The 27920-nt window shown below is 48.2% G+C and overlaps 1 protein-coding gene across 2 annotated transcripts in view; it reads left to right on the top strand.

Annotated features, from left to right (window-relative positions):
- Window positions 1-27920, top strand: part of LOC146865407 (interleukin-12 receptor subunit beta-2-like) — a 598479-nt gene that overhangs the window by 71858 nt on the left and 498701 nt on the right. The window lies entirely within an intron of this gene.

Here is a 27920-nt window from a genome sequence, read left to right as displayed (position 1 = left end):
CATCTACTGGACTATAGCAAAAATGTTAGCAGTTAATGACTCTGTTTTTTAAGTAGTATGGTGTAATATTATTTTTTCCGAATGTTTTATTTCTGTACTTTGATGGTGTAATATACCGAATAAAGTATTCTTGATGTTGAACCGTTCCACACTGAACCTTTGTTGTACATGTATTTTCATGTCCCTGGTTCCGGTGGTATTGGGCCGCTCCTATGCATTTCATTATTTGTTTTATTCGGCACAGTCTGTGCTTGATGCAGGCAGTATGACAATAAGAAGGGTACAATACACAAACCTATATTAGGACGGATCCCTAGTTAGGTTAGGGGGCCGAGAGGAACTCTATGAGGGAGTACACCCTCCCGTGGATAAACACTCAATCATTATAAGTACTCCCGTAATGGACCAATCAGCAATAGAAAACTCTGCTGCCAGCTCAGGTGTTGGTATGCCCTATTTGAAGTAAATAACACCACCTAGGCGTGGGGAAGGAGGCAAGTCCTTTTGTTGTTATTTTCCCTCACACACCCTAGTGGTGTCATGCTTCATCATTGGGACACCCCGGCGCCTAAAGGTCAGGGTGGGCTCGACCAGTATTTCAGGGAGTCCTAGGACCATAATAACCCTAGCAACCCTTTTCTTTATATTTTAACATCAGTGCCAAACCCAAGAATAAAGGGAAACTGGGGTTTGACGCCGATTTTTAATCTTTATACCCCCTGGCCAAAAATCATCTCATCAAGTGCTCCCTGAAATACTGGTCGAGCCCACCCTGACCTTTAGGCGCCGGGGTGTCCCAATGATGAAGCATGACACCACTAGGGTGTGTGAGGTAAAATAACAACAAAAGGACTTGCCTCCTTCCCCACGCCTAGGTGGTGTTATTTACTTCAAATAGGGCATACCAACAACTGAGCTGGCAGCAGAGTTTTCTATTGCTGATTGGTCCATTACGGGAGTACTTATAGTGATTGAATAAGAAGGGTACTACATTCCAACCATATCACTCAAAGTCTGCCTAATCTTTCAAGAGATGTGGAACTAATCCTTATTCATGAAGGAGCTAAAGGCAGCTAACATGCCTCACTGCAATAAATTGAGGGCACCCTTCCATTACATGCCTCACTCAAAGCATTGTGGACAATCTTCCGTTACATGCCGCACTCAAAGCATTGAGGACACCCTTCCGTTACATGCCGCACTCCAAGCATTGAGGACACCCTTCTGATACATACCTAAGTACAAAGCATTGAGGGCACCCTTCCGTTACATGCATCACTGCAAATCATTGCGGGCACCCTTCCGTTACATGCCTCACTCCAAGCATTAAGGACACCCTTCTGATACATGCCTAAGTACAATGCATTGAGGGCACCCTTCCGTTACATGCCACACTGAAAGCATTAAGGGCACCCTTCCGTTACATGCCTCACTCCAAGCATTGAGGACACCCTTCTGATACATGCCTCACTCCAAGCATTGAGGGCACCCTTCCATTACATGCCTCACTCCAAGCATTGAGGACACCCTTCTGATACATGCCTCACTCCAAGCATTGAGGGCACCCTTCCGTTACATGCCTCACTCCAAGCATTGAGGACACCCTTCTGATACATGCCTCACTCCAAGCATTGAGGACACCCTTCTGATACATGCCTCACTCCAAGCATTGAGAGCACCCTTCCGTGACATGCCTCACTGCAAAGCATTGAGGGCACCCTTCCTTTTCATTGCTTCACTCCAAGCAGTGAGGGCACCCTTCCGTTACATGCCTCACTTCAAGCATTGAGGGCACCCTTCTGATACATGCCTAAGTACAAAGCATTGAGGACACCCTTCTGATACATGCCTCACTCCAAGCAGTAAGGGCACCCTTCTGATACATGCCTAAGTACAAAGCATTGAGGACACCCTTCTGATACATGCCTAAGTACAAAGCATTGAGGGTACCATTCCATTGCATGCCTCACTCCAAGCATTGAGGTCACCCTTCTGTTACACGCCTCACTCCAAAGCATTGTGGACACCCTTCTGATACATGCCTAAGTACAATGCATTGAGGGCACACTTTCATTACATGCCTCACTCCAAGCATTGAGGTCACCCTTCTGTTACACGCCTCACTCCAAAGCATTGTGGACACCCTTCTGATACATGCCTAAGTACAAAGCATTGAGGACACCCTTCTCATACATGCCTAACTGCAAAGCATTGAGGGCACCCTTCCGTTTCACGCCTCACTCCAAAGCATTGAGGACACCCTTCTGATACATGCCGCACTCAAAGCATTGAGGACACCCTTCCGTTACATGCCTCACTCCAAGCATTGAGGACACCCTTCTGATACATGCCTCACTCCAAGCATTGAGGACACCCTTCTGATACATCCCTCACTCCAAGCATTGAGGGCACCCTTCCGTTACATGCCTCACTGCAAAGCATTGTGGGCATCCTTCCGTTACATGCCTCACTGCAAAGCATTGAGGGGCACCCTTCCGTACATGCCTCACTCCAAGCAGTGAGGGCACCCTTCTCATACATGCCTAAGTACAAAGCATTGAGGGCACCCTTCCATTACATGCTTCACTTCAAGCATTGAGGGCACCCTTCCGCTACATGCCTCACTCCAAGCATTGAGATCATCCTTCCGTTACATGCCGCACTCAAAGCATTGAGGGCACCCTTCCATTACATGCCTCACTCCAAGCATTGAGGGCACCCTTCCGTTACATGCCTCACTACAAATATTGAGGGCACCCTTCCGTTACATGCCTCACTGCAAAGCATTGAGGGCACCCTTCCGTTACATGCCTCACTGCAAAGCATTGAGAGCACCCTTCTGTTACATGCCTCACTCCAAGCATTGAAGACACCCTTCTGATACATGCCTAAGTACAAAGCATTGAGGGCACACTTCCATTACATGCCTCACTCCAAGCACTGAGGACACCCTTCTGATACATGCCTAAGTACAAAGCATTGAGGACACCCTTCCAGTACATGCCTCACTCCAAGCACTGAGGACACCCTTCTGATACATGCCTAAGTACAAAGCATTGAGGGCACCCTTCCGTTACATGCCTCACTCCAAGTATTAAGGACACCCTTCTGATACATACCTAAGTACAAAGCATTGAGGACACCCTTCCATTACATGCCTCACTCCAAGCATTAAGGACACCCTTCTGATACATACCTAAGTACAAAGCATTGAGGGCACCCTTCCGTTACATGCCTCACTGCAAAGCATTGAGAGCACCCTTCTGTTACATGCCTCACTCCAAGCATTGAGGACACCCTTCTGATACATGCCTAAGTACAAAGCATTGAGGGCACCCTTCCATTACATGCCTCACTCCAAGCACTGAGGACACCCTTCTGATACATGCCTAAGTACAAAGCATTGAGGGCACCCTTCCATTACATGCCTCACTCCAAGTATTAAGGACACCCTTCTGATACATACCTAAGTACAAAGCATTGAGGGCACCCTTCTGTTACATGCCTCACTCCAAGCATTGAGGACACCCTTCTGATACATGCCTAAGTACAAAGCATTGATGGCACCCTTCCATTACATGCCTCACTCCAAGCATTGAGGGCACTCTTCCATTAGATGTCTCACTCCAAGCATTGAGGGCACCCTTCCGTTACACGCCTCACTCCAAAGCATTGAGGGTACCATTCCATTACATGCCTCACTCCAAGCATTGGTGGCACCCTTTTGTTACATGCCTAAGTACAAAGCATTAAGGGCACCCTTCCGTTACACGCCTCACTCCAAAGCATTAAGGGCACCCTTCTGTTACATGTCTCAATAGAAAGCATTGAGAGCACCATTCCGTTACATGTCTCACTGCAAAGCATTGAGGGCACCCTTTCATTACATGCCTCAATAGAAAGCATTGAGAGCACCCTTCCGTTACATGTCTCACTGCAAAGCATTGAGGGCACCCTTCCGTTACATGCCTCACTACAAAGCATTGAGGGCACTCTTCCATTACATGCCTAAATATAAAGCATTGAGGGCACCCTTCCATAACACGCCTCACTACAATGCATTGAGTACACCCTTCCGTTACATGCCTCTCTCCAAACATTGGGGAACCCTTCCATCATATGCCTCACTACAAAGCATTGAGGGCACCCTTCTGTTACATACCTCACTGCAAAGCATTGAGGGCACCCTTCTGTTACATACCTCACTGCAGAGCATTGAGGGCACCCTTCCGTTACATGCCTTACTGCAGAGCATTGAGGGCACCCTTCTGTTACATGCCTAACTGCAAAGCATTGAGGGCACCCTTCCGTTACATGATTCAGTACAAAGCATTGAGGGCATCCTTCTATTACATGTCTCACTGCAAAGCATTGAGGGCACCCTTCCGTTACATGCCTCCCAACAAAGCATTGAGAGCACTCTTTCATTACACGCCTCACTCCAAAGCATTGAGGGCACCCTTCCATTACATGCCTCCCTACAAAGCATTAGGAGCACCCTTCCATTACATGTCTCACTCTAAGCATTGAGGGCACCCTTCCGTTACATGCCTAACTGTAAAGCATTGAGGGCACCCTTCCATTACATGCCTCACTCCAAGCATTGAGGGCACTCTTCCATTAGATGTCTCACTCCAAGCATTGAGGGCACCCTTCCGTTACACGCCTCACTCCAAAGCATTGAGGGTACCATTCCATTACATGCCTCACTCCAAGCATTGGGGGCACCCTTTTGTTACATGCCTAAGTACAAAGCATTAAGGGCACCCTTCCGTTACTTGCCTAACTGCAAAGCATTGAGGGCACCCTTCCGTTACACGCCTCACTCCAAAGCATTAAGGGCACCCTTCTGTTACATGTCTCAATAGAAAGCATTGAGAGCACCCTTCCGTTACATGTCTCACTGCAAAGCATTGAGGGCACCCTTCCATTACATGCCTCAATAGAAAGCATTGAGAGCACCCTTCCGTTACATGTCTCGCTGCAAAGCATTGAGGGCACCCTTCCGTTACATGCCTCACTACAAAGCATTGAGGGCACTCTTCCATTACATGCCTAAATATAAAGCATTGAGGGCACCCTTCCATAACACGCCTCACTACAATGCATTGAGTGCACCCTTCCGTTACATGCCTCTCTCCAAACATTGGGGGCACCCTTCCATCATATGCATCACTACAAAGCATTGAGGGCACCCTTCTGTTACATACCTCACTGCAAAGCATTGAGGGCACCCTTCAGTTACATACCTCACTGCAGAGCATTGAGGGCACCCTTCCGTTACATGCCTTATTGCAGAGCATTGAGGGCACCCTTCTGTTACATGCCTAACTGCAAAGCATTGAGGGCACCCTTCCGTTACATGATTCACTACAAAGCATTGAGGGCATCCTTCTATTACATGTCTCACTGCAAAGCATTGAGGGCACCCTTCCGTTACATGCCTCCCAACAAAGCATTGAGAGCACTCTTTCATTACACGCCTCACTCCAAAGCATTGAGGGCACCCTTCCATTACATGCCTCCCTACAAAGCATTGAGAGCACCCTTCCATTACATGTCTAACTCTAAGCATTGAGGGCATCCTTCTGTTACATGCCTAACTGTAAAGCATTGACGGCACCCTTCCATTACATGCCTCACTACAAAGCATTGAGGGCACCCTTCGGTTACATGTCTCACTACAAAGCATTGAGAGCACCCTCCGTTACATGCCTAACTACAAAGCATTGAGGGCACCCTTCCGTTACATGCCTAACTGCAAAGCATTGAGAGCACCCTTCCGTTACACGCCTCACTCCAAAGCATTGAAGGCACCCTTCTGTTACATGCCTCACTCCAAGCATTGAGGACACCCTTCTGATACATGCCTAAGTACAAAGCATTGAGGGCACCCTTCCATTACATGCCTCACTCCAAGCACTGAGGACACCCTTCTGATACATGCCTAAGTACAAAGCATTGAGGGCACCCTTCCATTACATGCCTCACTCCAAGTATTAAGGACACCCTTCTGATACATACCTAAGTACAAAGCATTGAGGGCACCCTTCTGTTACATGCCTCACTCCAAGCATTGAGGACACCCTTCTGATACATGCCTAAGTACAAAGCATTGATGGCACCCTTCCATTACATGCCTCACTCCAAGCATTGAGGGCACTCTTCCATTAGATGTCTCACTCCAAGCATTGAGGGCACCCTTCCGTTACACGCCTCACTCCAAAGCATTGAGGGTACCATTCCATTACATGCCTCACTCCAAGCATTGGTGGCACCCTTTTGTTACATGCCTAAGTACAAAGCATTAAGGGCACCCTTCCGTTACACGCCTCACTCCAAAGCATTAAGGGCACCCTTCTGTTACATGTCTCAATAGAAAGCATTGAGAGCACCATTCCGTTACATGTCTCACTGCAAAGCATTGAGGGCACCCTTTCATTACATGCCTCAATAGAAAGCATTGAGAGCACCCTTCCGTTACATGTCTCACTGCAAAGCATTGAGGGCACCCTTCCGTTACATGCCTCACTACAAAGCATTGAGGGCACTCTTCCATTACATGCCTAAATATAAAGCATTGAGGGCACCCTTCCATAACACGCCTCACTACAATGCATTGAGTGCACCCTTCCGTTACATGCCTCTCTCCAAACATTGGGGAACCCTTCCATCATATGCCTCACTACAAAGCATTGAGGGCACCCTTCTGTTACATACCTCACTGCAAAGCATTGAGGGCACCCTTCTGTTACATACCTCACTGCAGAGCATTGAGGGCACCCTTCCGTTACATGCCTTACTGCAGAGCATTGAGGGCACCCTTCTGTTACATGCCTAACTGCAAAGCATTGAGGGCACCCTTCCGTTACATGATTCAGTACAAAGCATTGAGGGCATCCTTCTATTACATGTCTCACTGCAAAGCATTGAGGGCACCCTTCCGTTACATGCCTCCCAACAAAGCATTGAGAGCACTCTTTCATTACACGCCTCACTCCAAAGCATTGAGGGCACCCTTCCATTACATGCCTCCCTACAAAGCATTAGGAGCACCCTTCCATTACATGTCTCACTCTAAGCATTGAGGGCACCCTTCCGTTACATGCCTAACTGTAAAGCATTGAGGGCACCCTTCCATTACATGCCTCACTCCAAGCATTGAGGGCACTCTTCCATTAGATGTCTCACTCCAAGCATTGAGGGCACCCTTCCGTTACACGCCTCACTCCAAAGCATTGAGGGTACCATTCCATTACATGCCTCACTCCAAGCATTGGGGGCACCCTTTTGTTACATGCCTAAGTACAAAGCATTAAGGGCACCCTTCCGTTACTTGCCTAACTGCAAAGCATTGAGGGCACCCTTCCGTTACACGCCTCACTCCAAAGCATTAAGGGCACCCTTCTGTTACATGTCTCAATAGAAAGCATTGAGAGCACCCTTCCGTTACATGTCTCACTGCAAAGCATTGAGGGCACCCTTCCATTACATGCCTCAATAGAAAGCATTGAGAGCACCCTTCCGTTACATGTCTCGCTGCAAAGCATTGAGGGCACCCTTCCGTTACATGCCTCACTACAAAGCATTGAGGGCACTCTTCCATTACATGCCTAAATATAAAGCATTGAGGGCACCCTTCCATAACACGCCTCACTACAATGCATTGAGTGCACCCTTCCGTTACATGCCTCTCTCCAAACATTGGGGGCACCCTTCCATCATATGCATCACTACAAAGCATTGAGGGCACCCTTCTGTTACATACCTCACTGCAAAGCATTGAGGGCACCCTTCTGTTACATACCTCACTGCAGAGCATTGAGGGCACCCTTCCGTTACATGCCTTATTGCAGAGCATTGAGGGCACCCTTCTGTTACATGCCTAACTGCAAAGCATTGAGGGCACCCTTCCGTTACATGATTCACTACAAAGCATTGAGGGCATCCTTCTATTACATGTCTCACTGCAAAGCATTGAGGGCACCCTTCCGTTACATGCCTCCCAACAAAGCATTGAGAGCACTCTTTCATTACACGCCTCACTCCAAAGCATTGAGGGCACCCTTCCATTACATGCCTCCCTACAAAGCATTGAGAGCACCCTTCCATTACATGTCTAACTCTAAGCATTGAGGGCATCCTTCTGTTACATGCCTAACTGTAAAGCATTGACGGCACCCTTCCATTAAATGCCTCACTACAAAGCATTGAGGGCACCCTTCGGTTACATGTCTCACTACAAAGCATTGAGAGCACCCTCCGTTACATGCCTAACTACAAAGCATTGAGGGCACCCTTCCGTTACATGCCTAACTGCAAAGCATTGAGAGCACCCTTCCGTTACACGCCTCACTCCAAAGCATTGAAGGCACCCTTCCGTTACATGCCTCACTCTAAGCATTGAGGGCACACTTCCGTTACATGCCTCACTGCAATGCATTGAGGTCACCATTCCATGACATGCCTCACTCTAAGCATTGAGGGCACTCTTCCGTTACATGCCTCACTACAAATATTGAGGGCACCCTTCCGCTACATGCCTCACTGCAAAGCATTGAGGGCACCGTTCTGTTACATGCCTCACTGCAAAGCATTGAGGGCACCCTTCCATTATACGCCTAACTATAAAGCATTGATGGCACCCTTCCGTTACATGCCTCACTCTAAGCATTGAGGGCACACTTCCATTACATGACTCACTGCAATGCATTGAGAGCACCCTTCCGTTACATGCCTAGCTATAAAGCATTGAAGACACCCTTCGATGACACACATCACTCCAAAGCATTGAGGGCACCCTTCTGTTACATGCCTCACTCCAAAGCATTGAGGGCACCCTTCCGTTACATGCCTCACTGCAATGCATTGAGGTCACCATTCCATGACATGCCTCACTCTAAGCATTGAGGGCACCCTTCCGTTACATGCCTCACTACAAATATTGAGGGCACCCTTCCGCTACATGCCTCACTGCAAAGCATTGAGGGCACCGTTCTGTTACATGCCTCACTGCAAAGCATTGAGGGCACCCTTCCATTATACGCCTAACTATAAAGCATTGATGGCACCCTTCCGTTACATGCCTCACTCTAAGCATTGAGGGCACACTTCCATTACATGACTCACTGCAATGCATTGAGAGCACCCTTCCGTTACATGCCTAGCTATAAAGCATTGAAGACACCCTTCGATGACACACATCACTCCAAAGCATTGAGGGCACCCTTCTGTTACATGCCTCACTCCAAAGCATTGAGGGCACCCTTCCGTTACATGCCTCACTGCAATGCATTGAGGTCACCATTCCATGACATGCCTCACTCTAAGCATTGAGGGCACTCTTCCGTTACATGCCTCACTACAAATATTGAGGGCACCCTTCCGCTACATACCTCACTGCAAAGCATTGAGGGCACCGTTCTGTTACATGCCTCACTGCAAAGCATTGAGGGCACCCTTCCATTACATGCCTCACTCCAAGCATTGAGGACACCCTTCTGATACATGCCTAAGTACAAAGCATTGAGGGCACCCTTCCATTATATGCCTCTCTCCTAGCATTGAGGTCACCCTTCCATTACATGCCTCACTCCAAGCATTGAGGGCACCCTTCCGTTACACGCCTCACTCAAAAGCATTGAGGGCACCCTTCTGTTACACACCTCACTCCAAAGCATTAAGGGCACCATTCCATTACATGCCTCACTCCAAGCATTGAGGGCACCCTTCTATTACATGCCTAACTGCAAAGCATTGAGGGCACCCTTCCATTACACGCCTCACTCCAAAGCATTGAGGGCCCCATTCCATTACATGCCTCACTCCAAGCATTGAGGGCACCCTTCTGTTACATGTCTAAGTACAAAGCATTGAGGGCACCCATCTGTTAAATGCCTAACTACAAAGCATTGAGGGCACCCTTCCATTACATGCCTCACTGCAATGCATTCAGGGCACCCTTCCGTTACACGCCTCACTCCAAAGCATTGAGGGCACCCTTCTGTTGCATGCCTAAGTACAAAGCATTAAGGGCACCCTTCCGTTACATGTTTACCTGCAAAGCATTGAGGGCACCCTTCCGTTACACGCCTCACTCCAAAGCATTGTGGGCCCCATTCCATTACATGCCTCACTGCAAGCGTTGAGGGCACCCTTCTGTTACATGCCTAAGTACAAAGCATTGAGGGCACCCTTCTGTTAAATGCCTAACTACAAAGCATTGAGGGTACCCTATCGTTACATACCTCACTCCAAGCATTGAGGGCACCCTTCCATTACACGCCTCACTTCAAGCATTGAGGGCACCCATCTGCTACATGTCTCATAAGAAAGCATTGAGAGCACCCTTCAGTTACATGCCTCACTACAAAGCATTGAGAGCACCCTTCCGTTACATGCCTCACTACAATGCATTGAGGGCACCCTTCCGTTACATGCCTCACTCCAAACATTGGGGGAACCTTTCCATTATATGCCTCACTACAAAGCATTGAGGGCACCCTTCTGTTGCATACCTCACTGCAAAGCATTGAGGGCACCCTTCTGTTACACGCCTCACTTCAGAGCATTGGGGGCACCCTTCCGTTACAGGTCTCACTCCAGAGCATTGAGGTCACCCTTCTGTTACACGCCTCACTCCAGAGCATTGAGGGCACCCTTCCGTTACTTGCCTCACTACAAAGCATTGAGGGCACACTTCTGTTACATGCCTCACGCCAAAGCATTGAGGGCACCCTTTCGTTACATGCATCAATCCAAAGCATTGAGGACACCCTTCCGTTATACGCCTCACTCCAAAGCATTGAGGACACCCTTTCGTTACATGCGTCAATCCAAAGCATTGAGGGCACCCTTCCGTTTCACGCCTCACTCCAAAGCATTGAGGGCACCCTTTCGTTACATGCCTCACTCATATCAATTGCTTTAGGATTCTTCGCTCTCCTAAACTGGAAAAATGGCTGCATCGAATCACACCCAACCTGACATGAGCTTCACTCGTGGAAGTTCATTTGCCAGGGTTGGTGTAATTGCATTCAGTAGTTTGGGAAAATTCGCGTTTAAATGTTTTTGGGTGGACTTGAAAGCGTTACAAGGTAGTGAAGTGAACCTGGTCAGTTCATGTGAGGATCCTTAATAGATTTGCGTATCCAACAGCGGCGGCTGGCACAGGTAAATGCGGTGAGGCGGGCGGGGTAGGAGCAGGGGAAGTCGACAGGCGAAGGAATAGGTATAATTAATTAAATAAATAAATAATATCTATTCTGTCAGCTTCCCCCCCTGCCGCGCATTGCCCCGCCACACCACGTTTACTTGTGCCTGCCGCCGCTGGTATCCAAATAGGATTTGCAATCCAGTTAAAAGAATAAAGGCACGCCAGTCGACAAGGGAACATTTTCTCTTGCTATCATTTTGGGATTCACAAATCTGACTGCAGGTTTGCTTATCTGCTGTGCTCTGATTGGCTGACAGTCACAGAAGGATTTCTATTGTGGCCGCATTATCTTACACAGTGCACCGAACACAGTAATGAGAAAAATGAGTGTGAGCCTCCCCTGACCCCACACGCCCCTGGTATTAAAATAAATGTTACAAAATTGACTTATTTTTATTGCAAAATGCAGACTTCCTGTGCCAGATTTGCAAATCCCAGATCCTGTTAACTTCCGACAGTCCCTGTTGGGGTCAAGAAAAAAACGTAGAAAATAATTAATTTAGTAGACTACAGTTTCGCTTCAGCAGTTGCCCTATGTGAGGGTTGGCCATAAGATCAAGTTAGGCACAAGGCCTTTCCTTCAGCTGAGTGCAGTGATGGTAAGCCTCCACCAGCTAGTTGGCCCTTAGGTGGAGCCCTGTGACTGTGCGCAGTGGGATTAGCCACCTGCAGCAGTTTGGGGAAGGGTTTTGTTCTGTACTTTTATATATCTAGGTGGGGAGGGTCGATTGACTAGAGGTCGGTGTGTGCGGGTGTCAGTAAACACCAGGTTCTTATTCTAATGTGGGTGTGGAAGGATGGTAATTGCAGAGGGTGGTAAGGGTGGGGGGCAGGACATTAGGCACTTTTTATATATTGGATGAAAGGCTGAGGGTGGTGTGTGAGTGGGCATGATGCCAAGTAGCCTTCTTGGGGAAGAGGGGCATGATGGTCAAAGAGTTCAGCTTGTGTGTGTCACCTGGGTTCCACCTGCTGGAACGGACATCTCAATACTCCTGAAAGTGGCTTCCTGGAGAGTGTTTAGAGACACCCTTGAACAGTGCAGAAAATAGGATGGTTAAATGGGGTACGGTGGCCCCGCATAGTGAAGGTGAGCAATACACTGTATCTGTGGAGAAAATACTAGTAGAGGGCTGACCTACTGTCCCCATTGAACTTGGCAATTCACTACTGTTGCGAGTGGCTAACTGGGGAGTATGTGACTTTAAGTAGCACACTGGCACGGTCCCTCTCTGACACTTGCAGTTGCGCAAAGTGGCACTACCAATGGGGGGCAGTGTCATTTGAGGGACATTAGGACTGCCATCAACATGAGCTTGCTGTTTTTGGCCCTTGCCCTTCACTCCCTCAGAAGGAGTGACAATGGGTAAGCCTAGGCGGGTACCCATGTCTACCACCTAGGGACGATTCAGACCACCCAAAACCTTGTAAGTCAACATAGAGCAGGTGGGACATGAACCTCCATCTGCACACAAATTGGATCCAATTGTGGCCATGATTAGGGAAAAAACAGAGACCCTGGAATTGAAAATCGACTTAGTGACCACTGATCTCGGTTTCCTGGGGATGGACTAATGCAAAATAGCTAAAAGAGTGGTGGACACAGAGTCATCACTGGCCACAATGCTACCCTCAATGCAAGAACTCTGTGAGCATGTCGTAAAACGGCAGTATAGGGTGAAGTGTATTGAATATAAGGTAGAGGACAGGTCCAAAAGAAATAGCATGTGCATAGATGGGCTCCTCAAGAAGACAGACATAGAGTTTTACCTGGTGGTAGGAGTGGCTATCCACGGTCAATCAAGCAATCAATCAATCAAGGAATTGTAATCACGCTACTCACCCGTGAGGGTCTCAAGGCACTGAGGGGGGGGGGGGGGGTCCGCAGATCTGTTTAGACGAAGAGCCAGGTCTTGAGGGTCTTCCTGAAGGTGTTCAGGGATTGGGCACATCTGATGTCTGCCGGTAGCTCATTCCAGGTCTTGGCTGCAATGTGAGAGAAGGATCTTCCGCCTGCTGTGGCTCTGTGAATGCGCGGGGTTTCGGCCAGTGTGAGGTTGGAAGATCGGAGGTTTCTGTTGGGTATGTGGAAGTTGAGGTATTTGGGTCCCTTGTTGTGTAGGCATTTGTAGGCGTGAGTGAGGATTTTGAACGTGACTCTTTTCTCCACTGGGAGCCATGGAGACTTCGTAGGTGTTGGCTGATGTGTTTGTGTTGGGGGATGCTGAGGACGAGTCTGGTGGCGGTGTTCTGTATTGTCTGGAGTTTGCGGAGTAGGGACTTGTTGATGCCGGCATAGAGTGCATTTCCATAGTACAGTCTGCTGGTGATGAGTGCATGGGTGACTATCTTCCTTGACTCAGGGGGGATCCACTTGAAGGTCTTGCTGAGGGTGTTGAGGCAGCGGAAGGTTACGGCGTTGACCTGTCGGGTCATGGTGAGTGATGAGTCGAGTACGATGCTGAGGTTCTTGGCGTGGTCTTAGGGGGTAGGTGGGCTTCCAAGGATGGTCGGCCAGCAGGTGCTGTCCCATGCAGAAGGGGTGGTACCGAGGACGAGGACTTCTGTCTTCTCAGCGTTGAGCTTCAGGCAGCTGTTGGTCATCAAGACTGCGGCATCTTGCATTCCTTTCGGGAAGTTGAATTTGGCAGTGGTGGGGTCTTTGGTGAGGGAGAGGATGAGCTGGGTGTCGTTGATGTAGGATACGATGTTGAGGCCGTGTTGCGGATGATGGCTGCAAGGGGGGCTTTGTAGATGTTGAAGAGGGTGGGGCTCAGTGATGAACACTGTGGGACTCCGCAGGTGATTTTCGTGGGGCCGAAGAGGAAGGGTGGGAGTCTGATCCTTTGGCTTCTTCAGGTGAGAAATGATCGGATCCAGTCCAGGGCTGTTCCTTGTATGCCTGCGTCGTGTCGCCAGAGACTAGTGTGCGGTGGGAGACGGTGTCAAAGGCCGCTGATAGGTCGAGTAGGATGAGGGCTGTGAAGTGGCCTTGGTCCAGGAGGGTGCGGATGTCATCTGTGGGTGCTTTGGAATCCGGATTGGGACGGGTCGAGGACATCGTTCTCTTCAATTAATCATGTCAGTTTCCTGTTGACTGTTTTCTCTGCAACTTTGGCTGCGAAGGGGAGGAGCGAGATTGGCCTATAGGTCTTTAGGTCGGTGGGGTCAGTTATGGGCTTCTTGAGAAGGGGTCTGACTTCTGCCCGCTTCCAGTCGTCTGAGAAGGTGCCTGTTTTGAAGGTGGTGTTGATGGTGCGTTATAGTTCGGGTGCAATGGCGGCCACGGCTCTGTGGTAGATGTGAGGGTGGCAGGGGTCGGTGGGGGCCCCTAAGTGGATTCTTTTCATGGTTGAGGTGGTGTCTTCGGCCGTGATCGGTGTCCAGCTGGAGATGGTGGTCTGGCTGGTGTTTCTGGGGGGTGGGGGGCCGTCTGTGGCGCCGGGTGGATGGTTGATGAAGTTGACGTAGAGGATTTTGATCTTGAGGTGGAAATAGGTTCCAAGCTTGTCGCAGAGGTCTTGGGATGGGGCGATGTCTGTGTCAGAGGGCATCTTAGTGATGCCCCTTAAAAACGACCAGCCTCTAGTTGGTTCCCTGACTGGTAAACACCAGCCTGCCACCACAAGACATGTTTCTGGACCCCTGTGGTGGGAGCCTTTGCTATTTGGGCCCAGAAACAAAGCCTTTCCTGGATGAAGGTGTTCACACCACCCCCAGGTCAGGTAGAGCCATCTGTGACAGAGGAGCTTCAAAAGCCCTGCTGACTTTGTAACACGACGCCAAGCCTCTCCTGCTATTAGGAGCAGGCCCCCTTCCTGTCTCACCCCCTTTTCGATGGGAAGACAGGCGGTAAAAATTAGAGCAGTCCAGAAGGTGAGGGAGGCGAGGTGAAGCACACTCTTCAGTTGCCACCACCTTGTAGATTACAGGCACTCTCCGATCAGGATTAGAGATTGTCCACATGGTGGAACCAGAAGGGTTGTGCAAATTCCTTCCTATATAGAGAGAGCCCCCACAGTTCCTGCAAAATGTCCACGTCTCCCTTTCTCCTGGTGGTGACAAGACTACAGGGATAAGAACAATCTAAAACAGCTTCCTGGCATGATTACCCAGATGTGGTGCGTGATATTAAGGAATTCCTTTTCCTGGATTTCACTACCAATGTGTAGCAACAGAGACCTACATCTGGGGAGGTCATGCAAGTCTTCTGTTCCCTTGAGCTGAAATACATGCTGCTGTTCCCTGCTGTTTTTCCCTGTGAAATGGAGAATGTTAGATAGAACAGCATAACATTCTTCATGCATCTGTCCATAGTGCACACATGAGTGGAAAAGTGGGCTATCAAACACAACAGAAACATTGAAAAGAACCTATCATGGAGTAGCATATGGAGAAACACATTACTGAGATAGAGATTTGGGTGCAATCCATGGGAGGAGCAGGTCATGGAGGAACAGGTGATGGTGGTGGAATTCTATCAGTGGATGTTGTCCTTTCAGGTGGCAGCAGAAGTGCTGACATACTAAGATGCCATGACACCAGGTACTACCACAGAGGTTGAAGACAATGATTTGGGCACTGAGCTACCTCTGTGAGTCACACCAGTATCATCAGAGAACATGTTATGTAGCTAGTTGTTGGTTTTCTGTGTTATTGGAGCAAATTTGTCCCACCCTATATTTTCTTTCAATTTCTATACACACAGTCTCATTGGCACTAGTCCCAATGGGGGTTAACGCACCTGTTGTTCTTATGACAGAGGCATTCTATAATACACTGACTGAGTGCCCAGTACTCAATGAAACCTTGACTTACCAGATCAGGTGGTAAGGTAAGATGCCTCTCAAATAAATGGGTAACTCCCACATGCATGTAGTGTTCCTCAGGGCACTGCAGAGGACTATAATGTTTTCTGGGCAGCGGTTTTCTTTTGGATTGTTGTTTTGATTGTTGTGCTAGCTTGGATTGTGGTGAAAGTATGTTGAGAGAGGGGCATTGGCAGAGGGTGAAGCATTCGCTCCTATAGGCTTCCAAAACCTGTAGGATAAATTCATAGTATTTTGTGGGACCAGTGGTCTTGAGCTGAATTGTTCCAAAACCAAATATATGTTTTTCTGCAAGAGATTATCTAGAACTAACTTTGTAAAAGCTGGAGCTGATCAATTGACAGGGTATTTAGCTTTGATAATTTTTGTGAGTTACTCTATCAGACAAATTTAAATGGAAGCCCCAAATACAAAGCCTCCCTTATAATCTCACATAGATCCAAAAACACGCTCCATTTTTACAAGAGGACATATTCTCGTTCAATCTCACCAGCCTTAGAGGCCTATAGTGCCAAGACTCAAAGTCCTGCATTCTTTGGAGCCGAAATTTGTTGGTTTAATGACACTCATAATTTGGTAGTCAGCTGAGAATAATTTCATACGGGTATTGGTTGCAGTGCTAACTAGTGCTAATTCCACTCTGTTATGACCTAGGTATAACACAAGTTTCCAATTTGGCCCAACTTAAGTCACTTTTATTTTGGGTACGTATTTGTTCGACTCCGGAGTTATCTGATTATAGAGACTTCTTACGAAGTTTAATAAGACTGGACACTACCACAAAGGTTTTTTGGTTGAGGTCCATTCATAGTTGGTGCAAGAAGTTATCTAATATTAGAGATGCCCCTGAACAAATCCATAAGGCGGATAAGCAGGTCTTAAAATCAGTATATCGGTGTCATGTATATGAACAACAAACGAGAAAGGGGAATTTGGGACAATTGACTGAATGGTGTCGGGAGGTTAGACCAGTCCCGGCTATAGAACACTTCCTAGATACAATTACCCCACCCCTTGCCAGAATCCTTTATCTAAGGTTTGGATTTGGCTGTTTACCCTTAAGAACATTTAGCAGCAATTGGAACAGGCTTCTGTCATCTGCCCTGCTTGTGGTTTGGATCCAGATGAAGTGGAATATATTATGTTTGCTTGCCCTGGGTACCGTGGTTCGCACCAAAAATGGCTACGGCCATTCTATCTGAATATGGGGCTTACCCATTGTCATGTAACACAGCGAATATTGCAAACTGATACATCTGGCCCCATTGTGTTCTCAGCCAGTCGTTCCTACTTAATGTTTGTTTTAAATGTGAGAAGTTTTTAAAGCAGATTTTAACTACAGGAGTATGACTTGAAGTATGCCGCTCTGTTAGCTACATTCCCTGTATTATGCATCTTGCTTCTTGAAATGAAATCAAAGCATTGAAGCAAATGCTCTTCCATTGGAATTAAACAGTATGCATTAGAGTTTATACGTTAAAATTTTATCTTTCGCAAACAAGACGTTTCCATTAATGTTGCCATAGTGAGTATTAAGCCTATACATTTTTGGAAATAAACGTGTCAAACTTTTTATCTGCTGTAAGACGCAGGATAATTTATATGCATTAGTTGAGTCGTTTTCAAACGCAAAAAGTCTGTGGCATCTACTGGACTATAGCAAAAATGTTAGCAGTTAATGACTCTGTTTTTTAAGTAGTATGGTGTAATATTATTTTTTCCGAATGTTTTATTTCTGTACTTTGATGGTGTAATATACCGAATAAAGTATTCTTGATGTTGAACCGTTCCACACTGAACCTTTGTTGTACATGTATTTTCATGTCCCTGGTTCCGGTGGTATTGGGCCGCTCCTATGCATTTCATTATTTGTTTTATTCGGCACAGTCTGTGCTTGATGCAGGCAGTATGACAATAAGAAGGGTACAATACACAAACCTATATTAGGACGGATCCCTAGTTAGGTTAGGGGGCCGAGAGGAACTCTATGAGGGAGTACACCCTCCCGTGGATAAACACTCAATCATTATAAGTACTCCCGTAATGGACCAATCAGCAATAGAAAACTCTGCTGCCAGCTCAGGTGTTGGTATGCCCTATTTGAAGTAAATAACACCACCTAGGCGTGGGGAAGGAGGCAAGTCCTTTTGTTGTTATTTTCCCTCACACACCCTAGTGGTGTCATGCTTCATCATTGGGACACCCCGGCGCCTAAAGGTCAGGGTGGGCTCGACCAGTATTTCAGGGAGTCCTAGGACCATAATAACCCTAGCAACCCTTTTCTTTATATTTTAACATCAGTGCCAAACCCAAGAATAAAGGGAAACTGGGGTTTGACGCCGATTTTTAATCTTTATGCCCCCTGGCCAAAAATCATCTCATCAAGTGCTCCCTGAAATACTGGTCGAGCCCACCCTGACCTTTAGGCGCCGGGGTGTCCCAATGATGAAGCATGACACCACTAGGGTGTGTGAGGTAAAATAACAACAAAAGGACTTGCCTCCTTCCCCACGCCTAGGTGGTGTTATTTACTTTAAATAGGGCATACCAACACCTGAGCTGGCAGCAGAGTTTTCTATTGCTGATTGGTCCATTACGGGAGTACTTATAGTGATTGAATAAGAAGGGTACTACATTCCAACCTTATCACTCAAAGTCTGCCTAATCTTTCAAGAGATGTGGAACTAATCCTTATTCATGAAGCAGCTAAAGGCAGCTAACATGCCTCACTGCAATAAATTGAGGGCACCCTTCCATTACATGCCTCACTCAAAGCATTGTGGACAATCTTCCGTTACATGCCGCACTCAAAGCATTGAGGACACCCTTCCGTTACATGCCGCACTCCAAGCATTGAGGACACCCTTCTGATACATACCTAAGTACAAAGCATTGAGGGCACCCTTCCGTTACATGCATCACTGCAAATCATTGCGGGCACCCTTCCGTTACATGCCTCACTCCAAGCATTAAGGACAACCTTCTGATACATGCCTAAGTACAATGCATTGAGGGCACCCTTCCGTTACATGCCACACTGAAAGCATTAAGGGCACCCTTCCGTTACATGCCTCACTCCAAGCATTGAGGACACCCTTCTGATACATGCCTCACTCCAAGCATTGAGGGCACCCTTCCATTACATGCCTCACTCCAAGCATTGAGGACACCCTTCTGATACATGCCTCACTCCAAGCATTGAGGGCACCCTTCCGTTACATGCCTCACTCCAAGCATTGAGGACACCCTTCTGATACATGCCTCACTCCAAGCATTGAGAGCACCCTTCCATGACATGCCTCACTGCAAAGCATTGAGGGCACCCTTCCGTTTCATTGCTTCACTCCAAGCAGTGAGGGCACCCTTCCGTTACATGCCGCACTCAAAGCATTGAGGGCACCCTTCCGTTACATGCCTCACTTCAAGCATTGAGGGCACCCTTCTGATACATGCCTAAGTACAAAGCATTGAGGACACCCTTCTGATACATGCCTCACTCCAAGCAGTGAGGGCACCCTTCTGATACATGCCTAAGTACAAAGCATTGAGGACACCCTTCTGATACATGCCTAAGTACAAAGCATTGAGGGTACCATTCCATTGCATGCCTCACTCCAAGCATTGAGGTCACCCTTCTGTTACACGCCTCACTCCAAAGCATTGTGGACACCCTTCTGATACATGCCTAAGTACAATGCATTGAGGGCACACTTTCATTACATGCCTCACTCCAAGCATTGAGGTCACCCTTCTGTTACACGCCTCACTCCAAAGCATTGTGGACACCCTTCTGATACATGCCTAAGTACAAAGCATTGAGGACACCCTTCTGATACATGCCTAACTGCAAAGCATTGAGGGCACCCTTCCGTTTCATGCCTCACTCCAAAGCATTGAGGACACCCTTCTGATACATGCCGCACTCAAAGCATTGAGGACACCCTTCCGTTACATGCCTCACTCCAAGCATTGAGGACACCCTTCTGATACATGCCTCACTCCAAGCATTGAGGACACCCTTCTGATACATGCCTCACTCCAAGCATTGAGGACACCCTTCTGATACATGCCTCACTCCAAGCATTGAGGGCACCCTTCCGTTACATGCCTCACTGCAAAGCATTGTGGGCATCCTTCCGTTACATGCCTCACTGCAAAGCATTGAGGGGCACCCTTCCGTACATGCCTCACTCCAAGCAGTGAGGGCACCCTTCTCATACATGCCTAAGTACAAAGCATTGAGGGCACCCTTCCATTACATGCCTCACTTCAAGCATTGAGGGCACCCTTCCGCTACATGCCTCACTCCAAGCATTGAGATCATCCTTCCGTTACATGCCGCACTCAAAGCATTGAGGGCACCCTTCCATTACATGCCTCACTCCAAGCATTGAGGGCACCCTTCCGTTACATGCCTCACTACAAATATTGAGGGCACCCTTCCGTTACATGCCTCACTGCAAAGCATTGAGGGCACCCTTCCGTTACATGCCTCACTGCAAAGCATTGAGAGCACCCTTCTGTTACATGCCTCACTCCAAGCATTGAAGACACCCTTCTGATACATGCCTAAGTACAAAGCATTGAGGGCACACTTCCATTACATGCCTCACTCCAAGCACTGAGGACACCCTTCTGATACATGCCTAAGTACAAAGCATTGAGGACACCCTTCCATTACATGCCTCACTCCAAGCACTGAGGACACCCTTCTGATACATGCCTAAGTACAAAGCATTGAGGACACCCTTCCATTACATGCCTCACTCCAAGCATTAAGGACACCCTTCTGATACATACCTAAGTATAAAGCATTGAGGGCACCCTTCCGTTACATGCCTCACTGCAAAGCATTGTGGGCATCCTTCCGTTACATGCCTCACTGCAAAGCATTGAGGGGCACCCTTCCGTACATGCCTCACTCCAAGCAGTGAGGGCACCCTTCTCATACATGCCTAAGTACAAAGCATTGAGGGCACCCTTCCATTACATGCTTCACTTCAAGCATTGAGGGCACCCTTCCGCTACATGCCTCACTCCAAGCATTGAGATCATCCTTCCGTTACATGCCGCACTCAAAGCATTGAGGGCACCCTTCCATTACATGCCTCACTCCAAGCATTGAGGGCACCCTTCCGTTACATGCCTCACTACAAATATTGAGGGCACCCTTCCGTTACATGCCTCACTGCAAAGCATTGAGGGCACCCTTCCGTTACATGCCTCACTGCAAAGCATTGAGAGCACCCTTCTGTTACATGCCTCACTCCAAGCATTGAAGACACCCTTCTGATACATGCCTAAGTACAAAGCATTGAGGGCACACTTCCATTACATGCCTCACTCCAAGCACTGAGGACACCCTTCTGATACATGCCTAAGTACAAAGCATTGAGGACACCCTTCCATTACATGCCTCACTCCAAGCACTGAGGACACCCTTCTGATACATGCCTAAGTACAAAGCATTGAGGGCACCCTTACGTTACATGCCTCACTCCAAGTATTAAGGACACCCTTCTGATACATACCTAAGTACAAAGCATTGAGGACACCCTTCCATTACATGCCTCACTCCAAGCATTAAGGACACCCTTCTGATACATACCTAAGTACAAAGCATTGAGGGCACCCTTCCGTTACATGCCTCACTGCAAAGCATTGAGAGCACCCTTCTGTTACATGCCTCACTCCAAGCATTGAGGACACCCTTCTGATACATGCCTAAGTACAAAGCATTGAGGGCACCCTTCCATTACATGCCTCACTCCAAGCACTGAGGACACCCTTCTGATACATGCCTAAGTACAAAGCATTGAGGGCACCCTTCCATTACATGCCTCACTCCAAGTATTAAGGACACCCTTCTGATACATACCTAAGTACAAAGCATTGAGGGCACCCTTCTGTTACATGCCTCACTCCAAGCATTGAGGACACCCTTCTGATACATGCCTAAGTACAAAGCATTGATGGCACCCTTCCATTACATGCCTCACTCCAAGCATTGAGGGCACTCTTCCATTAGATGTCTCACTCCAAGCATTGAGGGCACCCTTCCGTTACACGCCTCACTCCAAAGCATTGAGGGTACCATTCCATTACATGCCTCACTCCAAGCATTGGTGGCACCCTTTTGTTACATGCCTAAGTACAAAGCATTAAGGGCACCCTTCCGTTACACGCCTCACTCCAAAGCATTAAGGGCACCCTTCTGTTACATGTCTCAATAGAAAGCATTGAGAGCACCCTTCCGTTACATGTCTCACTGCAAAGCATTGAGGGCACCCTTTCATTACATGCCTCAATAGAAAGCATTGAGAGCACCCTTCCGTTACATGTCTCACTGCAAAGCATTGAGGGCACCCTTCCGTTACATGCCTCACTACAAAGCATTGAGGGCACTCTTCCATTACATGCCTAAATATAAAGCATTGAGGGCACCCTTCCATAACACGCCTCACTACAATGCATTGAGTGCACCCTTCCGTTACATGCCTCTCTCCAAACATTGGGGAACCCTTCCATCATATGCCTCACTACAAAGCATTGAGGGCACCCTTCTGTTACATACCTCACTGCAAAGCATTGAGGGCACCCTTCTGTTACATACCTCACTGCAGAGCATTGAGGGCACCCTTCCGTTACATGCCTTACTGCAGAGCATTGAGGGCACCCTTCTGTTACATGCCTAACTGCAAAGCATTGAGGGCACCCTTCCGTTACATGATTCAGTACAAAGCATTGAGGGCATCCTTCTATTACATGTCTCACTGCAAAGCATTGAGGGCACCCTTCCGTTACATGCCTCCCAACAAAGCATTGAGAGCACTCTTTCATTACACGCCTCACTCCAAAGCATTGAGGGCACCCTTCCATTACATGCCTCCCTACAAAGCATTAGGAGCACCCTTCCATTACATGTCTCACTCTAAGCATTGAGGGCACCCTTCCGTTACATGCCTAACTGTAAAGCATTGAGGGCACCCTTCCATTACATGCCTCACTCCAAGCATTGAGGGCACTCTTCCATTAGATGTCTCACTCCAAGCATTGAGGGCACCCTTCCGTTACACGCCACACTCCAAAGCATTGAGGGTACCATTCCATTACATGCCTCACTCCAAGCATTGGGGGCACCCTTTTGTTACATGCCTAAGTACAAAGCATTAAGGGCACCCTTCCGTTACTTGCCTAACTGCAAAGCATTGAGGGCACCCTTCCGTTACACGCCTCACTCCAAAGCATTAAGGGCACCCTTCTGTTACATGTCTCAATAGAAAGCATTGAGAGCACCCTTCCGTTACATGTCTCACTGCAAAGCATTGAGGGCACCCTTCCATTACATGCCTCAATAGAAAGCATTGAGAGCACCCTTCCGTTACATGTCTCTCTGCAAAGCATTGAGGGCACCCTTCCGTTACATGCCTCACTACAAAGCATTGAGGGCACTCTTCCATTACATGCCTAAATATAAAGCATTGAGGGCACCCTTCCATAACACGCCTCACTACAATGCATTGAGTGCACCCTTCCGTTACATGCCTCTCTCCAAACATTGGGGGCACCCTTCCATCATATGCATCACTACAAAGCATTGAGGGCACCCTTCTGTTACATACCTCACTGCAAAGCATTGAGGGCACCCTTCTGTTACATACCTCACTGCAGAGCATTGAGGGCACCCTTCCGTTACATGCCTTATTGCAGAGCATTGAGGGCACCCTTCTGTTACATGCCTAACTGCAAAGCATTGAGGGCACCCTTCCGTTACATGATTCACTACAAAGCATTGAGGGCATCCTTCTATTACATGTCTCACTGCAAAGCATTGAGGGCACCCTTCCATTACATGCCTCCCAACAAAGCATTGAGAGCACTCTTTCATTACACGCCTCACTCCAAAGCATTGAGGGCACCCTTCCATTACATGCCTCCATACAAAGCATTGAGAGCACCCTTCCATTACATGTCTCACTCTAAGCATTGAGGGCATCCTTCTGTTACATGCCTAACTGTAAAGCATTGAGGGCACCCTTCCATTACATGCCTCACTACAAAGCATTGAGGGCACCCTTCGGTTACATGTCTCACTACAAAGCATTGAGAGCACCCTCCGTTACATGCCTAACTACAAAGCATTGAGGGCACCCTTCCGTTACATGCCTAACTGCAAAGCATTGAGAGCACCCTTCCGTTACACGCCTCACTCCAAAGCATTGAAGGCACCCTTCCGTTACATGCCTCACTCTAAGCATTGAGGGCACACTTCCGTTACATGCCTCACTGCAATGCATTGAGGTCACCATTCCATGACATGCCTCACTCTAAGCATTGAGGGCACTCTTCCATTACATGCCTCACTACAAATATTGAGGGCACCCTTCCGCTACATGCCTCACTGCAAAGCATTGAGGGCACCGTTCTGTTACATGCCTCACTGCAGAGCATTGAGGGCACCCTTCCATTATACGCCTAACTATAAAGCATTGATGGCACCCTTCCGTTACATGCCTTACTCTAAGCATTGAGGGCACACTTCCATTACATGACTCACTGCAATGCATTGAGAGCACCCTTCCGTTACATGCCTAGCTATAAAGCATTGAAGACACCCTTCGATGACACACATCACTCCAAAGCATTGAGGGCACCCTTCTGTTACATGCCTCACTCCAAAGCATTGAGGGCACCCTTCCGTTACATGCCTCACTGCAATGCATTGAGGTCACCATTCCATGACATGCCTCACTCTAAGCATTGAGGGCACTCTTCCGTTACATGCCTCACTACAAATATTGAGGGCACCCTTCCGCTACATGCCTCACTGCAAAGCATTGAGGGCACCGTTCTGTTACATGCCTCACTGCAAAGCATTGAGGGCACCCTTCCATTATACGCCTAACTATAAAGCATTGATGGCACCCTTCCGTTACATGCCTCACTCTAAGCATTGAGGGCACACTTCCATTACATGACTCACTGCAATGCATTGAGAGCCCCCTTCCGTTACATGCCTAGCTATAAAGCATTGAAGACACCCTTCGATGACACACATCACTCCAAAGCATTGAGGGCACCCTTCTGTTACATGCCTCACTCCAAAGCATTGAGGGCACCCTTCCGTTACATGCCTCACTGCAATGCATTGAGGTCACCATTCCATGACATGCCTCACTCTAAGCATTGAGGGCACTCTTCCGTTACATGCCTCACTACAAATATTGAGGGCACCCTTCCGCTACATACCTCACTGCAAAGCATTGAGGGCACCGTTCTGTTACATGCCTCACTGCAAAGCATTGAGGGCACCCTTCCATTACATGCCTCACTCCAAGCATTGAGGACACCCTTCTGATACATGCCTAAGTACAAAGCATTGAGGGCACCCTTCCATTATATGCCTCTCTCCTAGCATTGAGGTCACCCTTCCATTACATGCCTCACTCCAAGCATTGAGGGCACCCTTCCGTTACACGCCTCACTCCAAAGCATTGAGGGCACCCTTCTGTTACACACCTCACTCCAAAGCATTAAGGGCACCATTCCATTACATGCCTCACTCCAAGCATTGAGGGCACCCTTCTATTACATGCCTAACTGCAAAGCATTGAGGGCACCCTTCCGTTACACGCCTCACTCCAAAGCATTGAGGGCACACTTCTGATACATACCTACGTGCAAAGCATTGAGGGCACCCTTCCGTTACACGCCTCACTCCAAAGCATTGAGGGCCCCATTCCATTACATGCCTCACTCCAAGCATTGAGGGCACCCTTCTGTTACATGTCTAAGTACAAAGCATTGAGGGCACCCATCTGTTAAATGCCTAACTACGAAGCATTGAGGGCACCCTTCCATTACATGCCTCACTGCAATGCATTCAGGGCACCCTTCCGTTACACGCCTCACTCCAAAGCATTGAGGGCACCCTTCTGTTGCATGCCTAAGTACAAAGCATTAAGGGCACCCTTCCGTTACATGTTTACCTGCAAAGCATTGAGGGCACCCTTCCGTTACACGCCTCACTCCAAAGCATTGTGGGCCCCATTCCATTACATGCCTCACTGCAAGCGTTGAGGGCACCCTTCTGTTACATGCCTCACTGCAAAGCATTGAGGGCACCCTTCCATTATACGCCTAACTATAAAGCATTGATGGCACCCTTCCGTTACATGCCTCACTCTAAGCATTGAGGGCACACTTCCATTACATGACTCACTGCAATGCATTGAGAGCACCCTTCCGTTACATGCCTAGCTATAAAGCATTGAAGACACCCTTCGATGACACACATCACTCCAAAGCATTGAGGGCACCCTTCTGTTACATGCCTCACTCCAAAGCATTGAGGGCACCCTTCCGTTACATGCCTCACTGCAATGCATTGAGGTCACCATTCCATGACATGCCTCACTCTAAGCATTGAGGGCACTCTTCCGTTACATGCCTCACTACAAATATTGAGGACACCCTTCTGATACATGCCTAAGTACAAAGCATTGAGGGCACCCTTCCATTATATGCCTCTCTCCTAGCATTGAGGTCACCCTTCCATTACATGCCTCACTCCAAGCATTGAGGGCACCCTTCCGTTACACGCCTCACTCCAAAGCATTGAGGGCACCCTTCTGTTACACACCTCACTCCAAAGCATTAAGGGCACCATTCCATTACATGCCTCACTCCAAGCATTGAGGGCACCCTTCTATTACATGCCTAACTGCAAAGCATTGAGGGCACCCTTCCGTTACACGCCTCACTCCAAAGCATTGAGGGCACACTTCTGATACATACCTACGTGCAAAGCATTGAGGGCACCCTTCCGTTACACGCCTCACTCCAAAGCATTGAGGGCCCCATTCCATTACATGCCTCACTCCAAGCATTGAGGGCACCCTTCTGTTACATGTCTAAGTACAAAGCATTGAGGGCACCCATCTGTTAAATGCCTAACTACGAAGCATTGAGGGCACCCTTCCATTACATGCCTCACTGCAATGCATTCAGGGCACCCTTCCGTTACACGCCTCACTCCAAAGCATTGAGGGCACCCTTCTGTTGCATGCCTAAGTACAAAGCATTAAGGGCACCCTTCCGTTACATGTTTACCTGCAAAGCATTGAGGGCACCCTTCCGTTACACGCCTCACTCCAAAGCATTGTGGGCCCCATTCCATTACATGCCTCACTGCAAGCGTTGAGGGCACCCTTCTGTTACATGCCTCACTGCAAAGCATTGAGGGCACCCTTCCATTATACGCCTAACTATAAAGCATTGATGGCACCCTTCCGTTACATGCCTCACTCTAAGCATTGAGGGCACACTTCCATTACATGACTCACTGCAATGCATTGAGAGCACCCTTCCGTTACATGCCTAGCTATAAAGCATTGAAGACACCCTTCGATGACACACATCACTCCAAAGCATTGAGGGCACCCTTCTGTTACATGCCTCACTCCAAAGCATTGAGGGCACCCTTCCGTTACATGCCTCACTGCAATGCATTGAGGTCACCATTCCATGACATGCCTCACTCTAAGCATTGAGGGCACTCTTCCGTTACATGCCTCACTACAAATATTGAGGGCACCCTTCCGCTACATGCCTCACTGCAAAGCATTGAGGGCACCGTTCTGTTACATGCCTCACTGCAAAGCATTGAGGGCACCCTTCCATTATACGCCTAACTATAAAGCATTGATGGCACCCTTCCGTTACATGCCTCACTCTAAGCATTGAGGGCACACTTCCATTACATGACTCACTGCAATGCATTGAGAGCACCCTTCCGTTACATGCCTAGCTATAAAGCATTGAAGACACCCTTCGATGACACACATCACTCCAAAGCATTGAGGGCACCCTTCTGT

Source organism: Triturus cristatus, chromosome 2_1 (assembly GCF_964204655.1).
Source record: "Triturus cristatus chromosome 2_1, aTriCri1.1, whole genome shotgun sequence".
NCBI classification, from domain to species: domain Eukaryota; kingdom Metazoa; phylum Chordata; class Amphibia; order Caudata; family Salamandridae; genus Triturus; species Triturus cristatus.
Note: the sequence above shows the minus strand (reverse complement) of the source record. Positions and strands in the feature narration are given on the sequence as shown.